This window comes from Bos indicus, chromosome X, assembly GCF_029378745.1.
Source record: "Bos indicus isolate NIAB-ARS_2022 breed Sahiwal x Tharparkar chromosome X, NIAB-ARS_B.indTharparkar_mat_pri_1.0, whole genome shotgun sequence".
Taxonomy (NCBI): Eukaryota; Metazoa; Chordata; class Mammalia; order Artiodactyla; family Bovidae; genus Bos; species Bos indicus.
Window position 1 is genome coordinate 33,200,084 of NC_091789.1, and position 16,738 is coordinate 33,216,821.

Genomic DNA, 16,738 nt, shown 5'->3' on the forward strand with positions numbered 1-16,738 from the left:
CACATCTGGGGTGCAGTCTGAACCTGGACCTTTATAGACTCCCAGGTCAAGGTCAGTTCAAGGTGGTGATGAAGGAAGAGCCTGAACCCACCTCCTCCCATGGGCATGACAAATATGCCCAGGACTGTATGTGTCTCCACACTTTAGAAGTTGCTGCTGCCTGAAGGCCTGGCTTCAACCTGAGTGCTGAAGGAGAATCTCCACCCCCTCGAGCACTGACAGGTCCCAACATGCCCTCAGCAACAGGGCCACTTCAGGGATAAATCAGGTGTTTAGACAACTACAAAGAATTGAGAAATAGCCCATCAAAGGTGGTGCTAATAGTAAAAAAAAAAACCCACCTGCCAATGCAGGAGACATGAAATGCAGGTTCTACACCTGGGTTAGGAAGATCCCCTAAGATCCTTCCATTAGGAAGGAAATGGCAACTCACTCCAGTATTCTTGCCTAGAGAATCCCATGGACAGAGGAGCCTGGTGGGCTACAGTCCATGGGGTCACAAGGAGTCAGACATGACTGAAGTGACTTAATACAGACAGATGTGCTAAGTAAGGGTTGAAGAAGAAGGATCATCACACAAGGCCACGCCTTCAAGACTGAGAGGCAGCAGTTTTGCCTACTTCATAGAAACAGACAGTTAGCAAAATGAGGAAATATGTTAAAAAAAAAAGGACAAAAACCTCAGAAAAAGACCTTAATGATATGGAGATAAGTAATCTCTCTGATAAAAAATTCAAGTGAAGTGAAATTTGCAGAGTAATGTCTGACTCTGTGACTACATGGACTGTAGCCTACCAGGCTCCTCTGTCCATAGAATTCTCCAGGCAAGAATACTGGAATGGATAGCTGTTCCCTTCTCCAGAGGATATTCCCAACTCAGGGATCGAACCCAGGTCTCCCACATTGCAGGCAAATTCTTTACCACCTGAGCCACTAGGAAAGTCCAAAGAATTCAAAGTATTGGTCAAAAGGTGCTCCCTGACCTTGGGAGAAGGATGAATACAGTGAGAGAACTTCAACAAAGAGTTTGAATACATAAAAAGAGAACCAGTTCGAGCTGAAGAAACTAAGAAAGCAATCCTGTTTATAATTGCATCAAAAAGAATCAAATACCTAGGAATAAATTTAACTAAGGAGGTTCAAGACCTATATTCTGAAAACTATAAGACACTGATGAAAGAAAATTAAGATGACACAAATAAATGGAAAGATATACCATGCTCAAGGATTGGTAGAATTAGCATTGTTAGAATGGCCAGATCACTCAAAGGAATATGCAGTTTCAATGCAATATCAAATGGTAAAGAATCTGCCTGCAATGCAAGAGACCCAGGTTTGATTCTGTGTTGGGAAGATCCACTGTAGAAGGGAATGACTACTCCAGTATTCTTGCCTAGTCTTGCCTGGAGAACCCCATGGATACAGGAGCCTGGGGGGTTACACTTCATGGAGTCACAAAGAGTCAGATATGACTGAGCAACTAAGCGCACATGCACACACACACACACACACACACACACACACACACACACACACACAAGTAGCAATGGGATTTTTCACAGAACTAAAACAAAAAATCCTAAGAGTTTTTATGGAACCACAAAAACCTCCAAAGAGCCAAAACAATCTTAAGATAGAACAAAAATGAGAGGTATCATACTCTTTAATTTTGAACTATATTACAAACCTACAGAAAGCAGAATGGTACGACAAAATACATACACAGAGATCAATGGAACAGCCCTAAAAAAAATAGAAAGCCCTAAAAAGAAAAACCAAAAATCACCTATTTATGGTCAATTAATCTATGACAAAGGAAGCAAGAATACACAATTGTGAAAAGACAGTCTCTTCAGTGCTGTTGGGAAAACTGGACAGCTACCTGCAAAAGAATGAAACTAGACCACTCTAATACCATATGCAGAAATAAATTCAAAATTAATTAGACACGCATTCCACCCCAGAACTGACACAGTGCTCAGAGCAGAGCTCAGGCTCTGTAAAAAAGTTCTGACTGGAGGGCGAAATGATGGATGGATGGACAGTGAGGTGGATGGAGGGATGGGAAAGGAAAGCAGTGGAATCCAGGGCAGCCACTGCACTGCTCAACTTTTTGACATTTTAATAACAAGGACATGCATTTTCTTTGCATCTTAGTTCATCACAAGTAATTATTTGGGTCCTTAACCTTTACAGACACCTTTAAGCAACATGTGCCTTCAAAACTGTGGCTTTTTGTCATCACTCCCTGAATTCTTTACTTCTAGAGGGAGCACAGCAGTCAGAAGAGTTAAATTTAGCTGGTTCTGATCAGAGAAAATAGGCGGTTCAGGGTCAGTAATGATGTCTGTAACCAAAGACCAACAGAGAGGGATCACAGAGTCTGATCTGGAAAACCAGAATCTAGAGGATGTTAAGCAGGTGACTCTGGACTCGATCTCAGGTGGGGACTGAGCAGATGCCTAATGATTAATATAATTAATATATGGTATAATATATTAATTATGCTATATTCTTTATTAGCCATTAATAAAGAGATTGATTTCTTTCATTCTTTGTTTCTTGCTCTCAAAAAAATAGCAACTAGAGCTTCAAATCTGAAGCTTGACATGTAGGCCAGATAGCCACTTTCTGTGCCAGACATCACAGTAACCTAAATGACTTTAGGTATAATGAAGGGGTTGCAGCTTTGAGATTCAGAAGGAATGTCTAAATAACATTAGTGAGATTTAAATGCTGCATCCCTGATTCTTAATGGATGGATGATGTCTTACACCGAAATATTTATATCATTCATATTGGATTTGTTAGACTATATAGAGAGGCCACTTGCAACAGACTAAGTCAAGACTAAAATTCCTATTTGAATAAACATTTATCATAAATTTGGTTTCATACTAAACTATGCCTCGTTTTTTAAAAAATAAAGCCTGAAATCTCATTAAATAGCTAGAAAAAGCTGCTGCTGCTGCTGCTAAGTTGCTTCAGTCATGTCCGGCTCTGTGTGACCCCATAGACGGCAGCCCACCAGGCTCCCCCGTCCCTGGGATCTCAAGGCAAGAACACTGGAGTGGGTTGCCATTTCCTTCTCCAATGCATACAAGTGAAAAGTGAAAGTGAAGTCACTCAGTCGTGTCTGACTCTTAGCGACCCCATGGACTGCAGCCTACCAGGCTCCTCCGTCCATGGGATTTTCCAGGTAAGAGTACTGGAGTGGGTTGCCATTGCCTTCTCCAAGAAACAGCTAGAAGTACATAAATATGCAGATACTATCAACTTGGTGAAATTACTGATGTCATTGGTGTTTAATTGCACAGATAACCTTTCTACATGATTTAACTCTCATAATGCAACTCATTTTTTTAAGACTTAAGAATATGAATGTTTCGGTTATGATTTGTCAATCTGCTTCTGAATTAAAAGGAACAAATAAACAAGACCACAGGTATGTCAGCTGGCAAAGAATCTTTTATGGCACTTGGGGAGTTTGTTCTTGACCGAGGTCTGCTCTCTGTAAAATTCAAGAACAGGACAAAGCCTCCTCCTCCACTCCATGCCTGTTGGTTTTTTTTTTTTTTTTTTTTTTTGGGAGATTCCTTGGATTTGTGATGCCCTTTAAAACAGTGAACTTGAGCCTCATTATCAAGTCCATGGAGATTTGGGAAGAGGCCTGAGCCTTCTCCAGGGATTACTTGCTGCTCTGAATCAAAGCTGGATTTGAAAAGCAATTTTCCCAGGCACCCGAGGGTTGATTAATCTGCCATTTCTCCACCGAGGTAAATGAGAGAAGAAGCAATGCCAGCAAACACAGTCCTTTCAAAGATCTTCAAACACCAAGCAATCTTGAACACAAACAGCAAGATTTATGAGTCGCAGGAAGTGTGTCAGGGACTTCAAAATAAAATAAATTCTCCTGGTTATTTTGGCCATGTATTTCTATTCTTTTCAGACTTCAGCCAGATGGTTCCCCAGTAAGAAAAATTTCCTCCTGGATTCATCTCTGGACAGTCACTCTAGCCTGCTCCCCTGGGCCACCTGGGGCTGGAATGTACTGAGACTATGGAAATTAATATCTAAATTAGGCCCAAACAGTAACCTAGAGGGAACTCAACCTTATAGTAATGATATTTAGTATTTTTAATATTAAGGGCTTTTCTGGTGGGTCAGATGGTGAAGAATCTACCTGCAATGCAGGAGACCCAGGTTCAATATCTGGGTTGGGAAGATCCCCTGGAGGAAGGCATGGCAACCCACTCTAGTATTCCTGCCTGGAGAATTCCACGGACAGAGGAGCCTGGAGGGCTACAGTACATGGAGTTGCAAAGAGCCAGACATGACTGAGTGACTAACACTTTAATATTTTCATTTTAAAAGCTCCCCAAAAATAGTGTTTAGAGAATCTACCCCTTTTTATCATTAAATAATGTAATCAATAATATATAGGGTGCAGATATTTAAACAAATTTCAAATGAGAGAGAGGTATCATGATCCCATCTTGGAAAACCAAGGGGAATCAGGAAGGAAACATGATTGTAGTATCAGTCAGTAACATCGTGTCTCTTCTTCACCAGATGGGTGACCCTGACCTAACATTCCTTATCTGCCATAGTCAGTTCAGGTTTTCCTAGTTTTATGGCAAAACAGTGTTTGAACTGGAGACAGAAGTTCTTTCTGTAAGAAGGTTTTGTAATGCAGTCATGGTTGTCCATTACCGATGGCAAGGAAGGAAGTCATTTACTGAGTGAGTTGGCCTCAAACGCACCCTCCAAATTATCTTTCTCTCATTCTGAGACTCTGAATTTGACATTTTTGCGAGTGTTCTACTTCCTTTCAAACTGGAGAAGAGCAGAGGGAGGCAAGCGTGTGGCCCTTTATTAAGTCCTCAGGACAATCTCCACTTTGCAGAAAAAGAAAAAGGATAAACTATTTTCCCAACATCATACAGCTTCCAAGTCTGACTTCAGAGTCCACTCAATTCCCAGTAATTATCCCTTACCCTCCATCTACAATATTAGGAGAACTGAAAACAAGCCTTGCCTTATAAATAATAATAATGAAAAGCCCTAAGTCCAGAGAGCTTGAGTTAATGGGTTTATTTTAACTGAATCTGGAATAAACAGGGTGATTGTTTAAGCCAGATGATTTTTCAAAACTGTAAATACTATAAAATAAATTTCAAATGTAAAAGCAGAGGTTAAAATTTTAAATTCTGTCTTAACCAGAAGAAGAAGCATCTTCATACAAGTGTTGTATAGTTTGTGAACTTGAATGCAAAAGATGGGTAGTTATGACCTTGCTGTAATGATTTTTTACACCATGTACCCTTTTTAACATTTACCTTAAAAACAGTAGAATATGCATATGCCACAGTATTGTATATTTTTTACTCACAAGGATTTTATGTGTAAACATCATCTCTAGTCTGCAGAGGTTTATGGAATCATATTCACTTTTTCTCCATCATTATATTCTAATAAATATCAAAGGAAAATGCTGTTCATTTGTGAAGCACACACATTATTTGCCATAACTGAGAACTTTCTTTCTTTGATGCCATCATGGTTACCATTCTAGTTGAAATAAGTAATTTCAACTAACTTCAGTTTAATAGGTTTAATTTCTTGCCAAAGCTTATAAATGAAAACCTCAGTCTTATGTCAAATGTCCAAATACGGTCTTTTAAGGAATTTTTCCCTGTAAATTTTATCTTTCAATTACTAGATCAATTACTTTTTAAATCACTGTCACCTAGACTCATATGACAAAATATAATTATTAGAACAAACAGGTCAGGGACAGAGCGACAGCTGTCTCCCATGCTTCCATTCACCATGGAGTGAAATCTGACGTGTCCCCTGATCCAGCTAAAAATTCACAAACATTTTACTCATTCTTACACTTTTCCAAATGCATGTATTTTTTCTCCAGAGTGCTTTAAAAACTACCTCGATGGAAGCATGCAGATTTAACCACTGACTCAGGATGGAACATGGCACTCCTCTCCAGTACTCTTGCCTGGAAAATCCCATGGATGGAGGAGCCTGGTAGGCTGCAGTCCATGGGGTCGCAAAGAGTCGGACACGACTGAGAGACTTCACTTTCACTTTTCACTTTCATGCATTGGAGAAGGAAATGGCAACCCACTCCAGTGTTCTTGCCTGGAGAATCCCAGGGACGGGGGAGCCTGGTGGGCTGCCGTCTATGGGGTCGCCCAGAGTCAGACATAACTGAGGCGCCTTAGCAGCAGCAGCAGGATGGCAAGGTGCACGGACTGGAAACTTCCTTCAAGGTAGAATTTTTTTTTTTTCTCTGACAACTGCTGGGTGTTATTTCTCTAAGAATATTGCAGTAACTAATTATCTAGAGCATGGGCCATGACACGAACTTGAAAGGCTCCCAGTGTGAATTAAGGGTGGATGGTAAAGAAGAGACACCAGGTCAAGCCCAGGCCCTTAGGGTTAATGCCTCTCACAGGGCAGTCCTCACGTCTCCAGACTTGTTTCCTCGTAGCCAAATGTGGGTGAGAATGCACGTGTGTGAGGACCCACGAGGTGTGCAAAGTAACCAAACAACACAAGAGAACATGAAGCTCTGTGCACGCACTGTTTACTGTCACAACGTACAAGGCCCCAGAAATCAAAGCAGGAAGATGCCCAGAGACTTACCGACTCATCATTCTCAAACTCTGGGTTACACTGTGCGGCCTCTTCAGCCACTGGCTTCTGAACAATGTTCCTACGGACCAGTCACATGGTCAGGCTGGCGATGAACATGTCCACGTCAGGCACAAACACTTGGATCCCATTGCCAGCACTGGCTCCCTTTAACCTATGGAGGGAAAAAAAGGGAGGAGGAAATTCAGTTGTTTTGATGTTGCTATGGTTAAACTGTCATAGAGTATGTTTGAATCTTCTTAAGACTTAAAGAATGCTCAGTTTCTGCCTGGAAGTTATCAGAAAGCTCTTCTCTGACTCCAGGATTACATAATTTACTAAGATTCAGGAAGCTTTCAGGGAGTTTCAGAAATAGCATGCAGAACCCGAAACCAACTCTTAAACCAACTCTTAAAATGTGCTGATGAACTAAACTGTTATTAAATAAGCCATGTGTCCAGGACAGAGGCAGGTGTTTGCAATCCAGTGGGAGCAGTTAAAGACTGGATGTACACAAGCAGTCCTGGAAGTAAATCCAAGTTTAGAGGGAAAACAGAGAAGACATTCAAGCCGTCCTTGAACAAGAGCCCTTCATTACTTTGAATGCTGAATCGATTTTGTTTTCCATCCTGTTCCAAGAAAAGGCAGGTCATTAACAGAGAGATTTGGTCCTGGTGTCAGCAGGACCTGGTGGCTGTGTTTCACTGGGACCTTCCCCTCATCCTGTGCTCCCCCCTGCCCCGAAGAGACAATGCTGTTCATCTTCTTTATTGCACAGGACTTAAATGAAAGTGACCCAATGTGTATCAGAGCTAAAACTTGTTTAGGGAAAAGCAGCAGAAAATAGGAAGCTATGTCATGTGAAGATATGTATTTTTCAAATACACTTCATGCGATGAAATACATATTGTCATCATTTACATTGGATATATGATGTATTTGGGTAAAAGCATAATAAATGGCAAGACCCCTATCACCTAGAAATAACCATGTTGATATTTTAGTGAATTAAAAAAATCATGTGATATTGCTTCTATGTGGAATTAAAAAAATGATACGAACTATTTACAAAACAGAAATAGACTCATAGACAAAGAAAACAAACTTCTGGTTACCAAAGGGGAAAGGTGAGGGGAGAGGTATAAGCTTGGAATTTGGGATGAACATAAACACAGCACTGTATATAAAATAGATAAACAACAAGACCTACTGTATAGCACAGGGAACTCTACTCAATAGTTTGGAAACTATAAGAAACTATATACTACATGTGCAAACTTCAAATTAACAAAACTAGGCTCATACTTTTTGTTTTTGAAAATAATTTGTTCATTTAATACATCACTCACATCTTGACAACTCACTGAAGATTTTTAAACCTTTTTTAATGTAAATTTATTTTAATTGGAGGCTAATTACTTTACAATATTGTATTGGTTTTGCCATACATTGACATGAATCCGCCATGGGTGTACATGTGTTCCCCATCCTGAACCCCTCTCCCACCTCTCTCCTCCCCATCCCACCCCTCTGGGTCATCTCAGTGCACCAGCCCCGAGCAGCCTGTATCATGCATCGAACCTGGGCTGGCGATTCATTTCACATATGATAATATACATAAACCTTTACCACACTCACGTCCAGATAGTAGTTACTTAACTAGTCCACTACTGTTGCACCTTTAGAATATTGCATTTGTTACCATAATATGAATGTAAGTCAAGTCTTCATTAAGTAAAGAATCTCCTAATCCAGGATCTTCTAGGAAAAATTCCCCAGACCAGTCTGACTGGCTTTTTGTAAAAACAGTCTGGACAAGGATCTGTCCATTAGAAGCCTGGATTTTATACACAACTCTAAGCTTCTCTGAACAGAGAAACATGGAAGTGATGAGACATCCCTTTACCTCCATAAATAAAATACACATGATCATGCAAGAGGTTTTAAAAAATGGCAAACTCCTTGCATTTGGGTTAAGAGTAAGAGAAATCAAATAGGACACCTTCATCAAAACGTATAATACTGTGAAAACTTCATCCAGACTTTACAATTACTTATAAAATTCATAATCCAAATCCATAATAAGGAAATTTGATGACTGATTTCATCATAGGAAAACTGTAGAGGTTTTGCCTACTTTGCAAGTACACCTAATGTGATCAGACAGAGCAAATGAGGATTCACATCATCAGAATGAGAATTTGGAGATCAAGAAGAGAGGCCAGGAGATGAAGGCCAGGCTGGGCAGGGAGGTGTTTCCTGGGTGGGGCTGAGGTCAGAGGAGCAGGCAGTCCCTCCTGAGTGGATGTGGGGACAAATTATTGCAGCTGTTTTGCAGAAAACAAATTGACCATGGCATTTTATGAGAAGCACAAACCAAGCCAACTGGAGGGAAAGAGTTCTCTGAGGACTGTACCCAGAGTCCCACCCGGCACAGTGGACCCAGGAGCCAGCTGTGCCTGCCCCCAACCCCAACCTGCACTCTGTACGTGGCTCTCAATTTGCAAACAGTGGCTTCGAATCAACAGCCTCAGCTTTGTGCTCCTAGGTCCCCAAGGAGACACTCAATCACCCACATACATGAAGAGAGTAAATGAAACCCAAGTGCAAAGCAATTACTCCCCAGCCATAACAGAACGTGGCTCCCAGAACCAGGACTGGGCTGCAGTCCAGCTCAGAGTGGAATCTGTCAGCCACAGAGGTGCCAACCTGTTACCTGCTGCTCTCACCCAAGCTCACAAAGCAGCACATTCAGAGCACTGCCAGCCCATGGGCTCCATGGGCCTCCAGAAGATGACGGTGTGGGCCGTGGACAAGGACCAGGTCAGAATCCATATGATACGTCCTATGGGGATCGTACTATCACTACAGTCTCCATCTTCGCTGTCTAGACCAGAGTCTACTGAAGTACATTCATCAGAGTGCTGCTCCTGCTGCTGCTAAGTCACTTCAGTCATGCCCGACTCTGTGACTCCATAGACAGCAGCCCACTAGGCTCTTCTGTCCATGGGATTCTCCAGGAAAGAATACTGGAGTGGGTTGCCATTTCTTTCTCCAATGCATGCATGCATGCTAAGCCGCTTCAGTCATGTCCAACTGTGTGTGACCCTATGGACAGAAGCCCACCAGACCCCTCTGTCCACAGGATTCTCTAGGCAAGAATACTGGAGTGGGTTTCCATTTCCTTCTCCACATCAGAGTGCTGGTCCTCAGAAATATTGCGAATTAAAACAAGACCAAAAAACAAACAAACAAACAAAAACACTGCCTCTGGTCAAATAAGTGTTAGAAAAATCACAATGCTTATTATTACAGTAAAGAACTTGAGAATTTCTGTAGAAAAACAATAAATTGGAGTTTATGTAAAGCTCTGGATTTCCCAGGTGGCTCAGTAGCTAAAGAAGCTACTCGCAATGCAGGAGACGCAGGAATCATGGGTTCGATCCCGGGGTCAGGGAGATCTCCTGGAGAAGGGTACAGCAACCCACTCTAGTATTCTTGCCTGGAGAATCCCATGGACAGAGGAGCCTGGTGGGCTGCTGTCCATAGGGCTGCACAGAGTCGGACATGACTGAAGCGACTTAGCATGCATGCATGCATTGGAGAAGGAAATGGCAACCCACTCCAGTCACAAAAGAGTCAGACACAAAAAAAAGAGTAGGGTCACAAAAGAGTTGGACACAACTGAAGCAACGGAGCTCACATGCAAATTTCTGCTTCCCAAATTTATCTGAGCACAAACCACTTCTTAAAGTTTTATCTAAAATCTATTACATTCTGCCAAGCTACTGTTCATGGCACAGGTTTTAGAAAATGCTGTTAGAGTCTCCTCATTGATCTAAATTTTTTATCACAATGAATGGATACTTTGGAAACTGTACTTAGATGTAGCTAATCCTCATATATTTGGTTTTGAATAAGCCCCTAATAACTACAGTGCTAGCAACACCTTATTTCTTTCCCTCATTCCCTCTCCCAGCTGTCCACCCCATCTCCCAAGTGTCCACCTGCTCCTGGGACATACTGGAAGAGACTAGAAAGTGCATGACAACTCACAAAGCTGGTCATCCAGTCCCAGCATGTCCCCAAGACCATTCGCAGACACCCATCTTCCTACGAGATGTCTCTACCCAGTACCTGACTATATCTCCATGTCTCCCTTCATTACCTCCTCTTCTGAATGACTGTCACTTTGCCTCAGGGCGTCCCTCTGCCAACCAGGCCAAGCTGAACTTTTAGAGGCACAGTTTGGACTTGCTCACCGCACCACCGATGAGAAAGGTCCATATTCCCAAGCTCACCTAGGAGGCCTCTATATTGCAGACACATGTGCCTTGTCTCTTGCTATGACTTTCTCAGACCTCAAATTTCAGCCATTCTGGCTGCACATCCAAGCATAGGCAAGTGTTTGTCCCTCTGAGTCAGGGCACAGTCTTCTCCCTTGGACCACAAAGCCCTCCTCACACACACACTTACACATCATCCTCATCAGTCAAGACTCACCTCCTTCATCTTCACCGCAAAGCCCATCCACCATCTGTTTCCTTTAGACCCCAGCACTTTATGTTGCTCACTTATTTGTGAATCTCTGCATCCAGGAGGACTATATATACAGGTATATATTTGTATGTGTGTGTGTGTGTGTGTGTGTACATGTGGTATAGTGTGTGCTCTGAATACAGGCTGGCAGAATTAATACTATCTCCAAATATTTACTCTTTCTTTCCTATGACAATAGTTTGTGCAAAGTTCTGCTGACAAATTAGATCAGGTGTTTGCCATAAGATCAGATCAGATCAGATCAGATCAGTCACTCAGTCGTGTCCGACTCTTTGCGACCCCATGAATCGCAGCACGCCAGGCCTCCCTGTCCATCACCAACTCCCAGAGGTCACTGAGACTCACGTCCATCGAGTCAGTGATGCCATCCAGCCATCTCATCCTCTGTAGTCCCCTTCTCCTCCTGCCCCCAATCCCTCCCAGCATCAGAGTCTTTTCCAATGAGTCAACTCTTAACATGAGGTGGCCAAAGTACTGGAGTTTCAATTCAGTTCAGGGAAGAAAAAGTACAAAGGACAGGACAGTCACTAGTGTCTGCAGAGCACCTGAGGATTGGAGGTTGATGAGTAACATCTTAGTTCTTTGGATGTGAGTTAATGGTCACAATTGGAAACTATAAACCATTAAAAATATATATGCATTTTTTGTATACACCAGAGAAAACATTTCAAGAACAAGAACTACTAATCATATCCAATGAACATGAAATGGCTTGATTTGGTCAGATTTTTTATTTATTCCAAAAATATTTATTATGCCTCTGTTGAATGTCAGGCTCTCTCCCTTGGGCACTGAATGTTGGTTATAAAAGTGTGTCTTAAACACAGAGATAAAACAGGAAGAGGTGTTGAGGCCAGGTCCTCCTTGCTGGAATCAGACTCTGGCAAAGCATCTGCACAACCAGAAGGGCTGAAGGCTTTGGAGCAAAGAACTCCCCACCATTACCACAGAACTGAGACCACGGAAGAAGTCATGATCTTGTGGCAGGAAGTGGGGCTGGGAGGTACCCTTTCCATGGTGAGAGTGAGGTGTGGTACAGACATGACAGGTCACCCTGGAAGGCATGTGGGGTTTGTGCCTGAGAGAGGTCTTGACTGGAGGGGAAGAGCGAGAGATTTCTTCTCATGTATGTTGGCCAAAGTCCATGGAGTAATTCAGATGTTTCAGGGAATGCACAGAGTATAAATATTTATGGGAGGCTCCATAAATGAATTGTCACTGTTCATTTCAGAGCATTTAATAACAAATTAAAATATTTATTTTTGGTGGCACTGAGTCTTTGTTGCTGCATGGGTTTTCTCTAGTTGCAGAGATCGGGGGCTAGTCTCTAGTTGTGGCAATGCCCGGGCTTCTTATTGCCGTGGCTTCTCTTGTTGCAGAGCACAGCCTCTAGGGTGAACGGGCTTCAGAAGTTTTGGCTCCCGGGCTCTAAAGCACAGGTTCAGTAGTTGTGGTGCACAGGCTTAGTTGCTTTGCAGCATGTGGGATCTTCCCAGATCAGGGATTGAAACCATGTCTTCATTGGCAGAATCGGCAGGTGGATTCTTATCCACTGAACCACCGGGGAAGCTCAACAAATTAAATTTTATTTCCAGTAAATTCTGCGTTTGAAATCAGGATGACCAGGTTATGTGTAGAAGCCCTGTTCTAATAAATTAAGGAGATCAATGTATACATTTCCCCATAAGACGTTATCCTAGATCGCATGACTTTCTGGGCTCAGCTCAATTACATTTTCTGTATAGAAAAGCACAAGCTAAACAACTTATAACCTCATGTTCTTGTCAACAGGCAGACACTTCCTCTCCAATCCAGTTACAGTCACATGATTCTATTTGTGCAGGGTGATTATTCCTCTTGAAAGGGAGTCTAGGAAGCTGAAAACTAGGGAAAACCCTACTTATTCATCAAGAGGAGAGAGAATGTAGCCATAAAACACTGTGCATCAGTAAGTTAGTGCAAATGTATGTGCGACCTGGATCTATACCAATAAACATGGATGGATCTCACAAACAATATTGAGAGAAAAAAAAAGAAGTAGCAAGCATACAGAATATCGATCACTTACGGACTCACCTGTAAAGAACTCCATGAAAGCGACAAACATGTTTCTGGACAGAGAGAGGGACACAGTCACTTGTGTTGCAGCACCTAGGTTCTTATCTTTGAAAGCTGGTTTGCATGCACAAAAGTGTATTTTTAATATTTCATATTGTGGATTCATTTTGATATTTGGCAAAACTAATACAATAAAGTTTAAAAATAAAATAAAATCAGAAGTGTCATACTTTTCAGAATTCCTCGTGTAGAACATATCATGAAAACACAAAGTCGATTACCTGCCTGGGAAAGAAAATGACCAACTGCTGCAGTCTCAACCATGGTTATATTTGGTCAAACTCAATTACCATCCTCCCATCCAAGTCCAAGGAAGCAGTGAGGCTGGGGTGGATGTTCAAAGGCTAACCACTTTGCTTTTGCAAGTCTCAGTTTCTCACTAACAAAATGACTTCTCAGGGTCTTCCCAACTGTGAGGTTTCATTTTGACTCAGAAAATTCAAAATAAAGACACAGGGAAATTGATAAGGGGCCAGGAAAGAGGAAGAGTGTTGGAATTCCAGGTATGGCCAAAAGAAGAGCGCTGGAATTTCAGGTAGGGCTGAAAAGCAGACTTATGGACAAACACAAATGCTGTTAACCTTCAGAAGCTGGAAAAGAACAACCCCATTCATGCCACTCCTTTGGGAGCCAGCCCTTTGGTTCAGAGTTGGTAGGAAGGTCAACTTCAATTGAATTCCAGTAAAACAATTAAAATGCAAACGAGCATTATTTAGATGAATATGAACTACTGAGATGGTTGTAACTGGTCTTCTGGTGGCCTGTGGAGCCCAGGGACTGATGCTTGGTCACCATCCCACAGGAGGGGAGCTGCACTGGGACAGGGCTGACCCAGGGACCCTCCCTGAGTCCCATCAGGACTCCACTTCAGCACCAGTGCATACTGGTTCACCTCCTCTTTCCTCTGGGACCCCTCACTTCCCCAGCAGTGCCCATGATTGTCTTCAGTCTAGCTCCTGAAATACATCCTTTGTCTCACACTCACTCCCTCCACCAGCCCACCCCATGGGGATCCTCTAATTGGCTTGTATGGCCCTGTGAACAACAGCAACACAGGATGTGAGTAGAATCTAGTCTAATCTCTCTGGAGCTGGGTGATTCACTCCAGATGATTGGAGGACACAGTCTCTGGGTTTCCTCTGCTTGACGTGAACTGCAAAGATTTTGAGTTGAACCTGCATGTGTGTTTCTGCAGTAAAGCAGGGATCATGTGTCACTGTGACAGCCCACAAATGCCATGACACATAAATGTCTGTCATCCCTGTGGGCCCGGGCACAGCGAGGCAGGCATGGACCTCCAGTCTCCCTCCTGGCTGAGCATCACCCATAGCTCATGGCTCTCTCAGCTGCAGCCACGACTAACCAGTTTGGAATCAAACAAAAGTAGCGGCACCAGCCAGCATTTTCTTTTCCATGAACACAGCAGAGGAAAAGAGGAGTACACTGCATGCACAGGAGCTGTTGCTTTGGAAACTGGATGTATTTGCATTGTATTGGGTCATTGCATAAAGTATACAGGTGTAGTCACAGTGAAAAAAAAAGCTTCAGATTCACTCTCTAGCACAGCTCAGTTCTATCAAACAGCTAGGGGGCAGTTGTGCCAAAGACAGATGGAGTAAAAACAGATCCTTCCTCCAAATCTCTTGGAGCTGAGCGTATTGCAAAGTTCATACTTTTCCAGATGTTAGGAAGGTGCCTCACCAGATGATGTAACCGTGGCAGCAGGTTCATGGGCAGTGTCCCCTCCCCCAGCACACACATCTCGTTCCTTCACACTCAATGCAATGCTCTCCCCTCAGATCCCCGGTCAGTTCAGGTCAGGTTTTTGCCACTGAGAAATTAGGCTAAAATACCGAGTGTTCAGAGCATACTGGAGTTTGAGATTGCAGGTGAAGGTTGAATATCCTTACTCAAGCACATCATAACAAACTAGAAACACTAAGCTCAGAAACAAATCAAAATTGCTCAGCAATAAAATGTTAATCGTTTGCATATATATATATATATATATATATGGAATTTAGAAAGATGGTAACGATAATCCTGTAAGCGAGACAGCAAAAGAGACACAGATGTATAGAACAGTCTTTTGGACTCTGTGGGCGAGGGGGGGGGATGATTTGGGAGAATGGCATTGAAACATGTATAATATCATATAAGAAACAAATCGCCAGTCCAGGTTCAATGCAGGATACAGGAAGCTTGGGGCTGGTGCACTGGGATGACCCAGAGGGATGGTATGGGGAGGGAGGTGGGAGGGGGGTTCAGGACTGGGAACACGTGTACACCCATGGAGGATTCATCTTGATGTATGGCAAAACCAATACAATATTGTAAAGCAATTAGCCTCTAATTAAAATAAATAAATTTAAATTAAAAATAAATAAAATGTTAATTGGATAAATTTTAAAAACTCTGAATTTTTAACTGTCCAAAGATATACCCTATGCTCAGTAAATCTAAGCAATGAAAAAAAAAATTGTGAAGCACAACTTACAGTGCCTTGGTCCAAACTATGAATAGGATCGCCAAAGCATTTTTCTACACACACTTCTCCATGCAGCTAAAATGCGATTCAGTTTTCAAGGTTTGTTCAGAAAGCATTTCAAGTAATTTAGGGTCCACTAACTAAAAATAGGCTGAAGGCAGAGGACACAATCAAGGGACATATCACATACATTTGTCCACACAAAGATCTGTAGGCAAAGGTTCAGAGCAGCTTCATTCATAATCACCAACAGATAGAAGTGAAAGTGAAGTCACTCAGTCGTGTCCGACTCTGCGACCCCATGGACTGCAGCCTACCAGGCTCCTCCATCCATCCATGGGATTTTCCAGGCAAGAGTACTGGAGTGGGTTGCCATTTCTTTCTCCAGGGGGATCTTCTGACCCAGGTTAACTCAGCCTAACCCAGGTTTCCTGCATTGTAGGCAGACACTTCTACCATCTGAGAAACCAGGGAAGTCCTGGTTTTAGAAAAGGCAGAGGAACCAGAGATCAAATTGCCAACATCTGCCGGATCATTGAAAAAGCCAGAGAATTCCAGAAAATCATCTATTTCTGCTTTAGTGACTATGCCAAAGCCTTTGATTGTGTGGATCACAATAAACTGTGGAAAATTCTGAAAGAGATGGGAATACCAGACCACCTGACCTGCCTCTTGAGAAATCTGTATGCAGGTCAAGAAACAACAGTTAGAACTGGACATGGAACAACAGACTGGTTCCAAATAGGAAAAGCAGTACATCAAGACTGTATATTGTCACCCTGCTTATTTAACTTTTATGCAGAGTACATCATGAGAAATGCTGGGCTGGATGAAGCACAAGCTGGAATCAAGATTGCCAGGAGAAATATCAATAACCTCAGATATGCAGATGACACCACCCTTGTAGAAGAAAGTGAA

General features: G+C 42.4%; 1 protein-coding gene across 2 annotated transcripts in view; it reads right to left on the reverse strand.

Moving 5' to 3' along the window:
• The window catches only part of LOC139181701 (piezo-type mechanosensitive ion channel component 2-like), a 164,580-nt gene that overhangs the window by 32,455 nt on the left and 115,387 nt on the right, over positions 1–16,738 (reverse strand). For both annotated transcript variants that reach the window (XR_011565469.1, XM_070785315.1), the window contains exon 3: positions 6,667–6,829. The gene's annotated coding sequence lies outside the window, so the exon portion shown is untranslated. The remainder of the gene's footprint in view (positions 1–6,666; positions 6,830–16,738) is intronic.